Source organism: Armigeres subalbatus, chromosome 3 (assembly GCF_024139115.2).
Source record: "Armigeres subalbatus isolate Guangzhou_Male chromosome 3, GZ_Asu_2, whole genome shotgun sequence".
Taxonomy (NCBI): Eukaryota; Metazoa; Arthropoda; class Insecta; order Diptera; family Culicidae; genus Armigeres; species Armigeres subalbatus.
The window spans coordinates 134,786,851-134,802,100 of NC_085141.1; the positions used below are offsets into that span (position 1 = coordinate 134,786,851).

Consider the following 15,250-nt stretch of genomic DNA (forward strand, 5'->3'; position numbering starts at 1 on the left):
CATTAAATTTCCCTTTCATATTTCAATATATTCGGTCAAGACCGATACACACACCGTATTATTTTGCCCAAGGACGGAAATCTTCGTTTTACTATCAGTTGCATAGATGCTCAGTAGCGAGCTTCGTCATAGATTCGTGTTTGTTTTGATCAGACGCTCGGCGATGCAGGCACGAACATCTCGCAGCATGCTGTCAAACTTCCATACCAAATTTACCGCCCGATCTTCAATAGCCGATTGATAATCGAGCGCAAAAAATGAATATCTACCGGGGCTGAAATGAATATTTTGAATTGCGGTTAATTTGCACCGATAAATGATGATTATTTTACTTTATATACTAAACAGATGCATATATTTCAGGAATCTGACTTCAAAATGTTGAATCCATGCACCGCAGTATGAAATGATATTCATATTTTGAGATTTCAAATTGAATATCAATGTGTCAAGCTGAAGATTCATTTTGACACCGCACAAAACAACGCTGACACCGAGAGTCGACGCTTGCTGCTGTTCGTGCACATGCCGTCCTATTCATTCGCACATTCAAATTCGGGAAGGACTAACGACTTGATTGTGTGTTGGATGTCAGCTGTTTGAGTGTAGTTGAACTGACTTTTTCTGTCCCTGATTTTGCCTACGAAATCACCTAACGTTACTCATCGAAGATTAATAACGAAAATAACTAACATAATGGTGCGTGTAATAATAAAGCTGTGTAATTAATGAATTTAGTAATTGTATTCTCATAAAAATGATTTTAGTTCATATTATAACACATCATATTCTATTTTCATCATCATCTAATTTCAATTTTATCAGATCTCTGTACAGATAATCCACATGTTGATGATTGGCGATTTGAAGCAAAATTGTATGACAATATCAAATTTAAATATAACAGTTTCAAATAACATCAACGATTTCCATACATAGTCATTTAGTAAATGACAAATTTCTGTGAGATTTCACCGAACTCTCAGCAGCGGAGCTGTTCAATAGATGGTTTCACACATTTTCGGCAGTTTTGGCAGTTGCACAAAGGAAAAAATCAAGGAAAGTCAATAACAGGGTGCTGTTGAGATTTCGGTGAAATTCACCGAAATTCACTAAAATCTGTGAAATGATTTAAGTGTGTAGTATCAAGCAGGGATTGAACTTATCATTTCATTATCATTTGGTATTCGGCCAGTGGCTCATTCCGGAGGCGGAGTTCCGAGAAGTGTTGTATGACGGACTTCTGGCGCTGATTCCCCTCTACAACTTTGTCTAGGGGTATATTGCTCTATGTCTGATGTTCACAGCGTGAAACGCTGGAATCACTCAATATACTAAATGATAATAAGTGTAATTATCATTTAGTATATTTAATGATACTAGCGTTTCCCGCGGTGAATATTAGACATACAGCAGTGTACCCTTGGACGGGGTTGTGGAGGGGAGTCGGCGCTGGAGGTCCGCTGTACAGCATTTTTCGGAATTCCGCCTCCGGAGTGGGCTATTGGCTGAGTACTAAATGGAAATGAAATGATAAGTTCAATCCCTGGTATCAGGAGAAAGCATTATCAATACTCATGTACTGCAAACGTTTGCTTATAATTTATTCAAATTTCTTCGCTTCATATTTTAATTGAATACTTACATTTTGAATGATGTTGAAAAAAAGGAAAATATACGGGTTTGCTTCTGCTACGAGAATAGAGGCTTGTTTGCAGCCGTTTGATCATTTATTCATCCACTTAGAATTCATCTGTTCAAAATCATTATCATATCAGGGGGGAAGGGGAATTTAATTTCTTTTTGCTCTTTTTTCGTTTCAGAGAGCGAGCAAAGGCGCTTAAACCTAGGCTATTAGCCAGGGCAAGGCTAATACCTTCGCCCCATCCGAGGAAAATCATCGGCAAGGATAATGGAGTGACATAAATTTCTCAGCAATGTCACTCCCAACGTATTTTCACAAATTTTCTATCATCTGCTCATAATGATAGTCCTAAACCACATACCCTACCAATCATCCAACTCCTTGACATCTATGAGGGCGTCGGTGATGATGATGATGGTTTGTTTTTGAGGGATATTAACTCAGGCGGTCATTCATCCCTAAGGGGGCGTCGGTGAGTCGCTGGCCTCTCGTTAAGTAGATGTCATTACATCATTTCCTTCCCTTTCCTAGTAACGGAGAAGATGGGCGTGGCCGGCAATGATAGCTTTCATGTTTTATCATTTTGGACCCCCCATTGGATTTCCATTGAATTCCAAATGGAAATCCATAAGCAATTGGGGTAAGAAAGGTAAAGAATATACATGACAACTATCAGTATGCAATCTACGAAATACTCCGTTACAACGCAACGCAACCCAACGCAACGCAATGGCACGGAGGGTCAAATCCAATACCCAAATTTGCAAACTGGAACACGTATTTTGGTTCCTTTGTAAAATTCCACCGAGTAGAAACAAAACCTGATTGTTCGAGTATAATACACAGTGTTTGGTCTTATGCAAAAGTTCATTTATTTATTTATCATCAGACTAAGGCCGGAGTGGCCTGTGCTGCATTCTGGCTACGTGCCCGGCCCACCGCAGTCTTCCGATTTTCGCGGTGTGAACGATGGATGGTTCTCCCAACAGCTGATGCAACTCGTGGTTCATTCGCCTCCTCCACGTACCGTCCGCCATCTGCAACCCACCATAGATGGTACGCAACACTTTCCTTTCGAAAACTCCCAGTGCGCGTTGGTCCTCCACGAGCATCGTCCAGGTCTCGTGTCCGTAGAGAACTACCGGTCTTATAAGCGTTTTGTAGATAGTCAGTTTGGTACGGCGGCGAACTCTATTCGATCGGAGCGTCTTGCGGAGTCAAAGTACGTACGATTTCCAGCCACTATGCGTCTCCGAATTTCTCTGCTGGTATCGTTATCGACGGTCACCAGTGAGCCCAAATACACGAATTCTTCAACCACCTCGATTTCGTCACCACCGATACAAACTCGTGGTGCGTGGCTCACATTGACCTCTCTTGAGCCTCTTCCTATCATGTACTTCGTCTTCGACGTGTTGATGACTAGTCCAATCCGTTTAGCTTCGCTTTTCAGTCTGATGTAGGCTTCCTCCATCCTCTTAAAGTTACGTGCCATGATATCAATGTCGTCGGCGAAACCAAATAACTGGACGGACTTCGTGAAAATCGTACCACTCGTGTCAATCCCTGCTCTTCGTATTACTCCCTCCAAAGCGATGTTGAATAGCAGACACGAAAGACCATCACCTTGCCGTAACCCTCTACGCGTTTCGAAGGGACTCGAGAATGCCCCTGAAACTCGAACTACGCACATCACCCGATCCATCGTCGCCTTGATCAACCGTATCAGTTTATCCGGAAATCCGTTTTCGTGCATTAGCTGCCATAACTGGTCCCGATCGATTGTATCATATGCGGCTTTGAAGTCGATAAATAGATGATGTGTGGGCACGTTGTATTCGCGGCATTTCTGCAATACCTGACGTATGGCGAACACCTGGTCTGTGGTAGAGCGTTCACCCATAAATCCCGCCTGGTACTGCCCCACGAACTCTCTTGCAATTGGTGTTAGTCGACGGCATAAAATTTGGGAGAGTACCTTGTAGGCGGCGTTCAGCAATGTGATTGTGATCCAGCTTATCGCCCTTTTTGTAGATGGGACACACGACACCTTCCATCCACTCCTGCGGCAGAACCTCATCCTCCCAAACCTTGGTAATCACCCAGTGCAGCGCTCTAGCCAGTGCTTCACCACCGTGTTTAAACAGCTCTCCTGGTAGTTGGTCAACTCCAGGGGCTTTGTTGTTTTTCAGCCGGCCGATCTCCTCCTGGATTTCCTGGAGATTCGGAGCCGGAAGTCGCATGTCCTGCGCGCGTGCTCCTAGGTTCATTACCATACTGCCACCGTTGTCTGCCATATCGCCATTCAGGTGCTCTTCGTAGTGCTGCCGCCACCTTTGGATCACCTCACGCTCGTTCGTAAGAAGGTTCCCGTTTATGTCTTTACACATATCGGGCTGTGGCACGTGGCCCTTACGTGAACGGTTCAACTTCTCATAGAACTTTCGTGCGTTATTAGCGCGGTACAGTTCCTCCGTCTCTTCACGGTCTCGATCTTCCTGCTGGCGCTTTTTCCTCCGGAAAATCGAGTTTTGTCTGTTCCGCGCCCGTTTGTATCGTGCCTCGTTCGCCCTCGTGCGGTGTTGCAGCAATCTCGCCCATGCTGCATTCTTCTCCTCAACTAACTGCTCACATTCGCCGTCATACCAGTCGTTTCTCTGATCCGGAGCCACCGTGCCTAGTGCAGCGGTTGCGGTGCTTCCAATGGCGGATCGAATATCTCTCCAGCCATCTTCAAGAGATGCTGCGCCTAGCTGCTTTTCCGTTGGGAGTGCCACTTCCAGCTGCTGCGCGTAGTCTTGGGCTAGTCTACCGTCTTGTAGCCGCCCAATGTTAAGCCGCGGCGGACGACTCCGACGCGTGTTGATCACCGTCGAGAGTTTTGAGCGCAGACATACTGCGACGAGGTAGTGGTCGGATTCAATATTCGCACTGCGGTAAGTGCGTACGTTCGTGATGTCGGAGAAGAATTTACCGTCGATTAGAACGTGGTCGATTTGGTTTTCCGTTACTTGATTAGGTGATTTCCATGTGGCCTTGTGGATATTCTGCTTCGGACTACCATTCCGCGGGAGGCTGCAAAGTTTATGCATCGTTGGCCGTTGTCGTTCGATACGGTATGCAGACTATCCGGTCCGATGACCGGTCTATACATTTCCTCCCTTCCTACCTGAGCGTTTATGTCACCGATGACGATTTTGACGTCCCGCAGTGGGCATCCATCGTATGTCTGCTCCAGCTGCGCATAGAACGCTTCTTTCTCGTCGTCGGATCTCCCTTCGTGTGGGCAGTGCACGTTGATGATGCTATAGTTGAAGAAACGGCCTTTTATCCTCAGCTTGCACATCCTTGCGTTGATTGGCTGCCACCCAATCACGCGTTGGCGCATCTTTCCCAGCACTATGAAGCCGGTTCCCAGCTCGTTGGTGGTGCCACAGCTTTGGTAGAAGGTAGCCGCTCGATGCCCGCTTTTCCACACTTTCTGTCCTGTCCAGCAGATTTCCTGCAGCGCTACGACATCGAAGTTGCGGGGATGTAATTCATCGTAGATTATCCTATCGCAACCTGCGAAGCCTAGCGACTTGCAGTTCCATGTTCCAAGCTTCCAATCGTGATCCTTTATTCGTCGCCTAGGTCGTTGCCGATTGTATAGAGTCGTATTATCTTCTATGTCGTTCGTAATAGTTGTTTTTAAAGGCGGCTTATTGGGCCTGCGCAAACCTCCTGTCTCGTCGGAGGGTCGTCGTGTCAGGGCTGTTTAGCGTCCCACCTAACACCAGGACTTGGGCTTGTGCGCTTTGAGCGGCACACGGTCGCTTTGGCGGAGCCTACTTGCGGATACATGCAGCTTTTTATAGAGGTTTAACAGGGCCCACTGTCAAACCCCACCACATCCTAGGCAGGCGCCACAACTCGCAAATGGCCTGGGGAGGGATCGTCAAGCCCTTGTACATAGTCTCTGCTGCCCCCAAAAGTTCAGCATAACTAAAATTGCATATTTTATGAAAAAATACATTTGAAATCTAATGATAGATTATATCATGATTACGTAGTACATAGTAGAACGATTCATTGCTCATCAAATATATTAAGGTTATGAAAGACCTCAGGGGATAACATGTCAAAACTTCGGACTAGATTCAGTTTATATAGCTTTTACATTTCGTGACGTTACAACGCTAGTCATTCTAAAAACAGGGTTGTCATTGCGTTGTAACGTCACGAAAATATATACCACTGTATATATAATCAGTTTTACTGCTGATTTCCGATTTCCGTCAGAATTCAAACTATATAGTGAATAATGCTTACCTTAATGGAAAACTGACTTGTGATAAATGGCTAGGGGGATAGGGGAAATTTACACTAATGACATTAATCTTAACCTTAATGCAAGTTCCGGTGCTCATATTCTTTATTTTACCAACAAATAAATGACAATGTTCAGTTGATTTTCTTTTTTCCCTTGTTTCTTTATTTCATTTCACAACTTTTACTGTAATGTCGATACAAATTGGAACGCGTATAATATACACATTGTGTCGCATTCATCCAACAATAAATTCAATAGCATTACGTGCACTGATAATATTTCCATCTGGGCTAACACGAAAAATGTGTTTCTGGCTTATTCCGGGATACGACTTCGATCCTTCAAAAACACGATTGTTTTCGTTAAAATGATCAATTTCTCGTTCTGACACCTCAAGAACTGAAACGTTTGGCAGATTATCTCGCGCAATGCGTACGAAATCTCTTGTGGAATTGACTGTATCTATGCGTCCACCTTGCGCAAGTAGTTTTTCCCGTACGACCATTTTAGCTTTTCCTCCGATTGCGTCACATTTTCCCTTGCCGTGAGAAGTGCAAAAAAACTTCCATGTGAAGGCTTTGTTGTATTTTTTAGATAAATACAAAAGCATTCGCAGCATATACTGGTTTTTGAACTCACTGGCTGCTCCATCACTCCAAATAACTTCAGTAATATTGGAATCATTGACATCTGGGAGTTGACCGTAAATGTAATCCAAAAATGTAATCACTGCTTTCTTTTCCTTAGACTTACAGTCAGACACAACTATCATAGATCTGTCAACTCCGTTTAACTCCACAGCAGCCGTGAAAAGAGTAATCGATACACGAGACCACAAAGCTTTTTGGATTTCTTGCTGAGGCTCTGGACTAAAGTTCATTGCAACATCCACATTGAGCAATCGCAAATTAGTTGTTTCTTGGTCTTTTTTGTAATCCTTGAACTGAATATGTTTCAAATTCACGTGCTTAAGGTCACTCCTGACGGAATCCAATTTTCAAAGTACTCGCGTTTTCAAGGGCACACCATTCGATACGGAAGCAACGCACAACTGTCATTTTAATGTTTTCAGCTTTGCTGCATCGCAGCATGCGTGAAAAGATAAAAATGACAGTTGTGCGTTGCTTCCGTATCGAATGGTGTGCCCTTGAAAACGCGAGTACTTTGAAAATTGGATTCCGTCAGGAGTGACCTTAATGAATGAGGCCCATTGCGTGTTGAGCTCAGAGATCACTTTTTCCACGGAAATTTCCTCAGTGATGCGTTGTAGCCTTTTATAAGGCTGTTTGGCCAAATTGATCTTTTTGTCAAAGCTGTTTGTGGTTTATCACTAGCGATAAATTTTCCATCGGAACAACGATCCCATTCATTTTCCCAACAACTTGATTTTAGAGTTGGGTCACAAAGAAACATGTGCCAAATGTTTCCAAGCAATGCCCAGGGCATCCAACAAAAATTGAAAATTCGAATGCTTTTGGCAAAGCCATTGTTCTTTGTGTGTTTCCTTCAACAATAGAACGTTCTGAGGGCGATACTTACAAAATGTTGACATCGATAGCTGTATCTCAGGATACTCGACACAAAGCATGGCATATGCTTCACGAAGGTACATTGTCAAGTAATGTTTTTTCAACTTCTCCTTACCCGTGGTTGTATGAACGATGACATGATCACGAGATGACATACCTTAAATATTTTTTAAATTTAAAACATCTGCCCATCTAATCCGCAGAATATCATACCTGGCGTAGTATATGAAACATCCCTGCGAACATAAAAATCATGCACGAGTTTAACCAGGTTGTCCTCCTCATTTTTCTCACGCCGTTCACGATTATCCTCCGTTCTGATGTCTTCTGCTCTTAAGAAACCATACTCGATCCCAATACGTTGCCAAACATATTTGCGGTAGGCAGCATTTTGTGGCAGGGCTGCTTTTGCTTTAGCAACTGCTTTTCCAGCAGGTGGTTTTGAGTTATATGGGGAAATAATATCACAACGATTCAAATCGGAATCTGTATTTTCCGCCGGAGAGTATTCGCGTTTTGACCTACGATATTCTTTCTGACGCACCGCTCGATTTACTTTGGCCTCTGGACTCAGATTGGCTTGAAATCGCTGTACTCTGGCACGGCTACCAAATTTCTCTTCACAATTTTGCGACGAACCCTGTTGTTGAGCCTTTTTTTTCTGCCGGAACGCTTTTTTTGTGTCAAACTTCATCCTGTCGAACTACGGGTGTCTTTAAATTTCAAATAAAATTTTATGTAGGCCACAGATTCTATACTCATTCATCTTCAAACAGGTGAAAACAGAGTGCAAATTGCTGCATCAGAACCCAAATAATAGTCAAATTGGGAAAATATGTCTAGGAAGACATCACTCTATACAATTATAAGTAAAAATTACTGGCAATCAAAAATTTATTTTTCGCTAAATAATTGCTATACCCAATGTTTTATTTGATGATTTAGATGTTGTAAAATATGGAAAACATTTAAAAAGTGTCGAAAATTGAGTTTTATAAATTGCCCGAGCAACACCCATGTTGTAAATCAGTCTATTATACTCATATACGACTAAATTTGGTCATATATGAGTTATTTCAACCAAATCAACGTGAATTGTGCTGCTAGGGTGGTGCTCTGGTGGACCTGCCCGAAGAATGTGTCAATTAAAGAACGACGAGCAGCACAAAATAAAAATAACTTCAAAGGCCTCTAACGATCTATCCAATTGCGACTCCAGTAACAATTTCGAAGGTTGCTTCAAGGAAAATATTTATACTTTCGAATAAATCCCTTCATTCCGCAAAGGAGTACAATGTGTTCTATCTTTCTTATACGTTCATATAAGCTTCTTGTTATTTCTCTATACGAAAAAGTTGACACTAGCTGACTTTTTTTTCACAAAATCATCGATGGAAAAATATAATGTGCATGCACACTAATTTTATTTCGCTAACCAGCGAAGTTTGCTGGATTCTCCTGTGCTGTAAATCTAGTACTTTTAGTTTTGTTGATCATACAGCAATTAGCTTTGCCAGAAATTTTGATAGAAATTTTGCTGATTTTTCAGCAATTTAAGCATTCTAGTTTTTCGATGCTATTTTGCTGGTAATTCAGCGAAATTCTTATTGACTCAATTGCAAACAAAATAATTTACAACTTTTTGCTCGTTTATTTAGTGTATAAATAAGTAACTCACGACCAGCATCATTCTTGGACTTGCAACACGTTCAAAATCATCCTTCCACTGAAGATGCTTGTTGGAATGGAATAAAACTCTTTCTTGAGAATCTCAGGAATCAATTCTACCAAGTATTCGCAAACTTTTTCTTAATAACGGGTGCATGCGGGAAGAGAAAATATCCGTTGCAATCTGAAAAAAAAGTAAAGAAATAATATTCTTACCTGTTAACATCGATCGAAATTTAAATAAACTTTCCTCGCACAAAAGAAATCATTTTGCGAAGTTGTTTGTTGAACGCTTCGATTTTTTATGATCTGGCCATTTTGTTGAAATAAGTGAAGTGGCACTAGTTTGACAGAAAATTCTTCAGAAATTCGGTGAAATTGATCATTTGCTGGTACTCAGCATCGAACATTTGCAGAAACTGAATATACAGTAAAATAATTTCTACTGTTGGGATTCCAGCAAAACATTTTGCTGGATGGAGAAATCAAATTTTGTTGTGTGATCTCTTAATTATTTCTCAGCGGAAACAAATCTGAGGCAGCTGTGGCAATGTGTAATTAACACAATTTAGTAAAAACCCTGATCAATCCACCTAGCGATATCGGAGGAAAAATAGATTTTTTGTTATAACTTTTAAGTCCATAGTTCGATCCAGTCAATTTTCAATATGAATTGATAAGACAAGATTCCCATTTGAATGCAACTTGTTGGTTGAGAAGAGGTGCCAATGGCTAGACTATTTACGCGCTTTTTGCACAAAAAATAATATTTTCTCCATTATTCATGAACCAAAAGTTTGATCTTGTAAATTTTCAACAGAAAGCAATGCAACTTTTGAGTCCATTGTCCGATCCATAAAATTTTCAATAGAAAACAATGTAAAAGCTCCTCCAGACCTAAGCGATTTCATCGCCGCAACGGCGACAGAATCACATTCGTCAAGCGATAGAATCGCGTCACGTCTGTTTGAGGAAACCTTAATATGATTGTCTATTGAATGCAACCAGTTGGATGCAGATCGAATAAGGATAAGTAACAAAAAATGGGTTAGATTTTATGCACTCAAGCACACAAACATCACACATTCAATTCGTAATTGTACTAGAACGAAGCGTTTTATCACAACGTCGGTTGGGGAAATATTTCTCTGCCCCTTTTTTCGCTTTTTTATCAGGAGACTTCAGTTTTTTCATGTCTTGTTATGATCAAAAAACCCTTATACTATTCGTCTACCGTCGTTAATTATCAATTGGGAGGAATTCTGCAATCCTTGTTATGCACCCAAACATATCGTTCTATGGTGGCGAGGTTACGTTTTCATCTGTCGAATAAGCGACTGCTTCATCAGTTTTGAAACCACATTGGCTTTATATAAATAGTAAACCTGAAGATTTTGTCTCAATTACAACGCCACCAGCTTAACTGACAATCGATCAAGTAGTTGTATGGAAGAAAGAAAGAGGAAACGAACTTTCATGGGAAAAATCTTGAAACGAGAAGTTTGTGGACATCTTATAGAGGAAATAATTAATTCATGATTCCAGATACGTTCATGTTTCTTCAAATAATCATATTTTGTATGAATATAACAGTAACATATTTATTTGAATTCATGAATTTGACATACAAGCCTATAATCAAGTTTCAATACAGAAAACAACCTCTTCTCCGACAACATAGATACGTCCTATATTGTTAAAATAATCATATTGTATATTATAATATTGAAATTGAAAAATTAAAAAAAACTAAGGAAAAAAATACTATGGATAATCGAGTCTAAAATTCCGGATAACCGAACCCCGGATAATCGAGTCCGACCTGTATAATGAACGTGTATTGATTTTTTTTCCCTATCGCAGCCACATGCATCTCAGTGCAATTCACGAGACCCACTGATCTCCGAGTGTAAAAACAACATCCAAATTTCACTATCCATCTCAATTTCTCCCACAAACGTGCCGTTCAACGGATTTCTCCATCTGCATCAAAGTTCCCCTACCACAGGTTTCGTATGCCATGCACAAGTCAAACCAAAACACTCACTCTCGCGTAACGCCTCAACCGTGCATGCTTCCCATCGCGCACCGCCAGAACAAACGCCATCCACCTCTTCGCGAAAGAAAGAAAAAAATGTTAAACCTTCCGCTTGTTCCGCGGGACCGACCGGCGAGTGCGCACGCGTGGGGTGTTCAGCGAATCCCACACGCTCATTCGCGACGAGTTCCCCCAACCCACAGACCCCGTGAAGCACGAAGCCAAGAAATGGTGGGCACCGTCGAGCTGAGCGGGTTGCCCGGGAGGTGGACCACTCTCACGCGAGACGTGAGAGAGCAACCAGCCGCCGATTTAGTGGGGGCGAGCGCGTGCGCCTCGCAACCAGCAACAGAAACAGAACAACAACGATCGCACCTCGATCGAAGGGTCCGTGGCGCAAACGACAACGACCACGCATCATGATCGCGCGCCGCTCTGCTACTGAGGCAAGATATCCGCGGTCCGGATGACGGGGTTCAGTGCGATTGCGTCTGTCGCGCGGTTAGGACGATTATCTGATCTGAAGGTTTTCTGATTTTGCGTTCGGTTTGTGGCATCTTACAGAGTCAAAGACGGTTACGAGTTGAGCGTGGGTCGTGGGCGATCAGCTGAGCGCTTTGCTTTGGAGCTTCTTTCTTTCCTCTGCGGTCGGCGAAGGTGGTTGTTACGTGCTGTGAGTTTGCTGAAGAACGACTCTCAACGCGGGCGGTAGCTCAAGAAGGAAACCGAAAGTGGTGGTTCACCTACGCGTGCCGCCGCTTAGATTTCGTTCGTAGATTTGAGATCAAGTGGGTCTACGAGTGGTTGGACCTGGCGCCGTATGTCTGCGTGGTGTAGGCCGTTTGCTTTGAGGTTCGGAAAAAAATGTTTATTTTTTCGGGCTGAAGATCCAAGCAATTTTGAGAATCTTGTGAGATCCAGATAGCAGCAGCCCAACCGCGAACTGCAGAATCGAAACGGTTGTTGGACACACGCCAGATCTGATCGATGGAAGAAAGGAAAACACGGTTAGTGAATTAATAATTTACATACTCAAGTGCGGGGTGTATTCCAGATATTGAAGGAAGAAGAAGAAGACGAAGACCTCACAGAGGGAGGAAAGTGTTTCATATTTCGATTCAGCCAGGTCTGGGTAGTGGATTGTGTTGGCTGGTGAGGCGTGGAATACACGAGTCCACAGGGCAGACGGGAGCGATAACTGATCGCCGAAGTCTTGCCAAGTGCATGCCGATCCTGGAACCGGACTGGACCAACGAGAGTGAAGTACCCACCGGCGGCGAGCGCATATAAAAGTGGCTATAAGTTGCAAAATTTTAATAAACAGCGCATACGATTATCTCTGGTTAATCTCCGCCCGACGAGGGATTTTTCGCTGCCGCGATTGCTCGGGGTAGTGGATCGGTGCGACGATGCCGTGGTCGGGTCAGTGACAGCAGAAGATACTCAGTACTCAGGTGCGCTGCCAGAGCCAGAGCAGCGTTCGAAAAGTGAAGTAGAGTCGTTAATAATTTTAAAAGATCATTTGCGTGGATTGCAGCCCGGGCTTGTCGTGTGCAAAAAGTGACCGTGAAGCGATAAGAGGTATAAGAAGACGAAAAAACGATGGAGAAGAAACCGATAAACCGAGGTTGAAGCGAAACAAAATCAAAATAAAACAGAAGCACGGATAGTTTGGACGATAATTCAGAAAGGAGGCAAAAGGCAAAGGAAGAGCAGTGAACAGATATTTATCGAAAAATTAAATTATCGATTCGTTGGTTGGATTGAAGATTGCTGGAAGGTACTTAACAACCGAGGGCTACCGAGATAACCATCCCAGCTGAGGTATGTAATACAAGATTGTAGACCGGACTGATTGGGCAGTTTTATTTCAATGTGTTATTAATTTGTATTTAAATGGTATCCTATAATGCAGAGGTTTTCTTCTTCGTGAGATTTTATCTTTCATTGCCAGTTTTATCGATAAAGAGTATTTGCTACATATTATAGTAGCAAGACCCAAGCCATTTGAATAATTAGCGGAGTCTATTTCTTGCTTTAAAAAACTTTCATGTGTCTATGCAGATTTTAAACTTAACACGTTTTGAAATTTGACAATTATTATTAATATTGATCAGGAGAGCTCCGTGATAAAATACATTAGAATTTATTCACAAGTGCAAAATACACTATTTCAAATTTATTATTGTTTAGAAAACCAAGTAAGCAAATGCAAAATTAAAATATGTAATATATGATTCTCGTCGTAAGACAAATGAAGATGTTCCACTAAATTTAAGCTTTTAATTTAATTTCATATTTCTTTGGGTAGTGTATCAAAGAATGGATATTTATATGCAATATTTAAGTATTCAAGAAGAACATTTTGTTATACAAAACTTAAACAATTTTCGTAATACGAAATAACGAATTAAGAGAAATAAAGCACTGCAATTTTTGACGTTGTATTCGACGCAGCATCCTAATCCATTGTTTCTTATTGAAAATAAGCCAAATAGAACTATGGGATTGAAAGTAATGACCAGAATATTAATTTCATAACCTGTTTATTATTTTTTTTGCACTTTTACTCATCCTATTTGCTGGGAATTAGCAGAGCTACGCAAAGAGTGAAGCCAAATCTACCTATTGAACTGTCACACCGTCTACCTATCGAGCAAATTAAACAAATCTCGCGTGATTTTTGAAAACGTCATAAGTCCAAAAGAGAGGCTCTCTTTGTTTACTTTCTCTTTCGATTATTACGAAGCCATACTAACATTTACATCGGATTTTTTAACAGAGATCTGAAAAAAATTGCTTTGTCTAGCGTACTCAGGTGTAAATATTGCAATAAATGCAAAACTAGTTTCTATATTAGTGAAAGAGAGCGTAATGAATGAGAGTCTCTCATTTGGACATACGACGTTTTCAAAAATCATGCTAGAAATGCTTGTTGTAAAGGCGGAAGTACCGTTATCGCCTAATGATTATTATGGCGAATTAAAACGTTAGAATTTAAATGTATTATATTTGTATTAGAAACAGCTTCAAAGCACTTCAATACACCCCCCAATAAAGTAGCAACCAGAAACTCAAGCGTTTGCACTCTGTGGGTGACTTGGTTATCGAATTAAAAAGCTTTAGGAGTAAACACTCCCGAAGTCACTTGAAGGGTTGAAGAAAAACGAAAGTTGTCAACATAATAACAAGAGCATCATTCAGAATAAGTGTAGGAAGATTCTCTTTGCGCAACTTTATGATCAGAAACTTTGGGAATAAGTTGCGTTCGGCAGGTAATTTTACAATGAGTATAAACAAATGAGAAAAAAACAAATGAGGCAAATTTGATGAATTGTGGTTTCTAAAAGCCTGAGAGATGAACAATGCTGTGCATGACGTTTTACAGTGGACCAGATGATGGTTCAAACTATTTCTATTTAAATGTTGTACACCATATTTTTGACTGAGTGTTGGATTGTGTCGATAAAATCATCAGGATATATGCCATTTTGTTAAAAAACAGTTTTTCTCGATTTCTTGGAAAACATTTCAGAAAATGGTCAACTGCAGTTTCTCAAAGTAATAGTTCAATATTTTTTCTCAAAATAAACATCCATAATCCAGAATAGAATAGTAATTTAAAGCATTTTAATAAGAAAGCAATGGACTTGCACTGAATCGATTGAGGCAAGTCTGTTCTAAATATTCGTGAACATTTGAAAATAATCCAATGCGTTCCTTTTTATAATTGCTAGAAAGAAGCTAGGTAAACGCAAATTCTTAATAAATGTACTTAAACGACGCGAGACGCTAAGTCGGGCAAAAACGAAATTCATAATCAGTTTTAAATATGAAATAATCAAATTGCTTCATTGAACGTCATTCAGAACTCTCTCCACACCTTTGATCAACTTTCTGGCTTAACTCAACTTATTTTCATTTCGACAAGCCAGCCTTAAAAAAACAAGGTACAGATTGTAACCGGCGAAGACCTAGCGACGAAAATTTATCTGCGATTGGAAGGAATATGGATTATTTGCTGCAAAACCGGGAAGAAGGCATTACAGAGGATTTAA

General features: G+C 41.2%; 1 protein-coding gene across 1 annotated transcript in view; it reads left to right on the forward strand.

Moving 5' to 3' along the window:
* The first annotated feature begins 11,695 nt into the window (after positions 1-11,695).
* Positions 11,696-15,250, forward strand: part of LOC134227832 (helix-loop-helix protein delilah) — a 203,326-nt gene continuing 199,771 nt past the window's right edge. The window contains exon 1 of the mRNA XM_062709514.1: positions 11,696-13,016. The gene's annotated coding sequence lies outside the window, so the exon portion shown is untranslated. The remainder of the gene's footprint in view (positions 13,017-15,250) is intronic.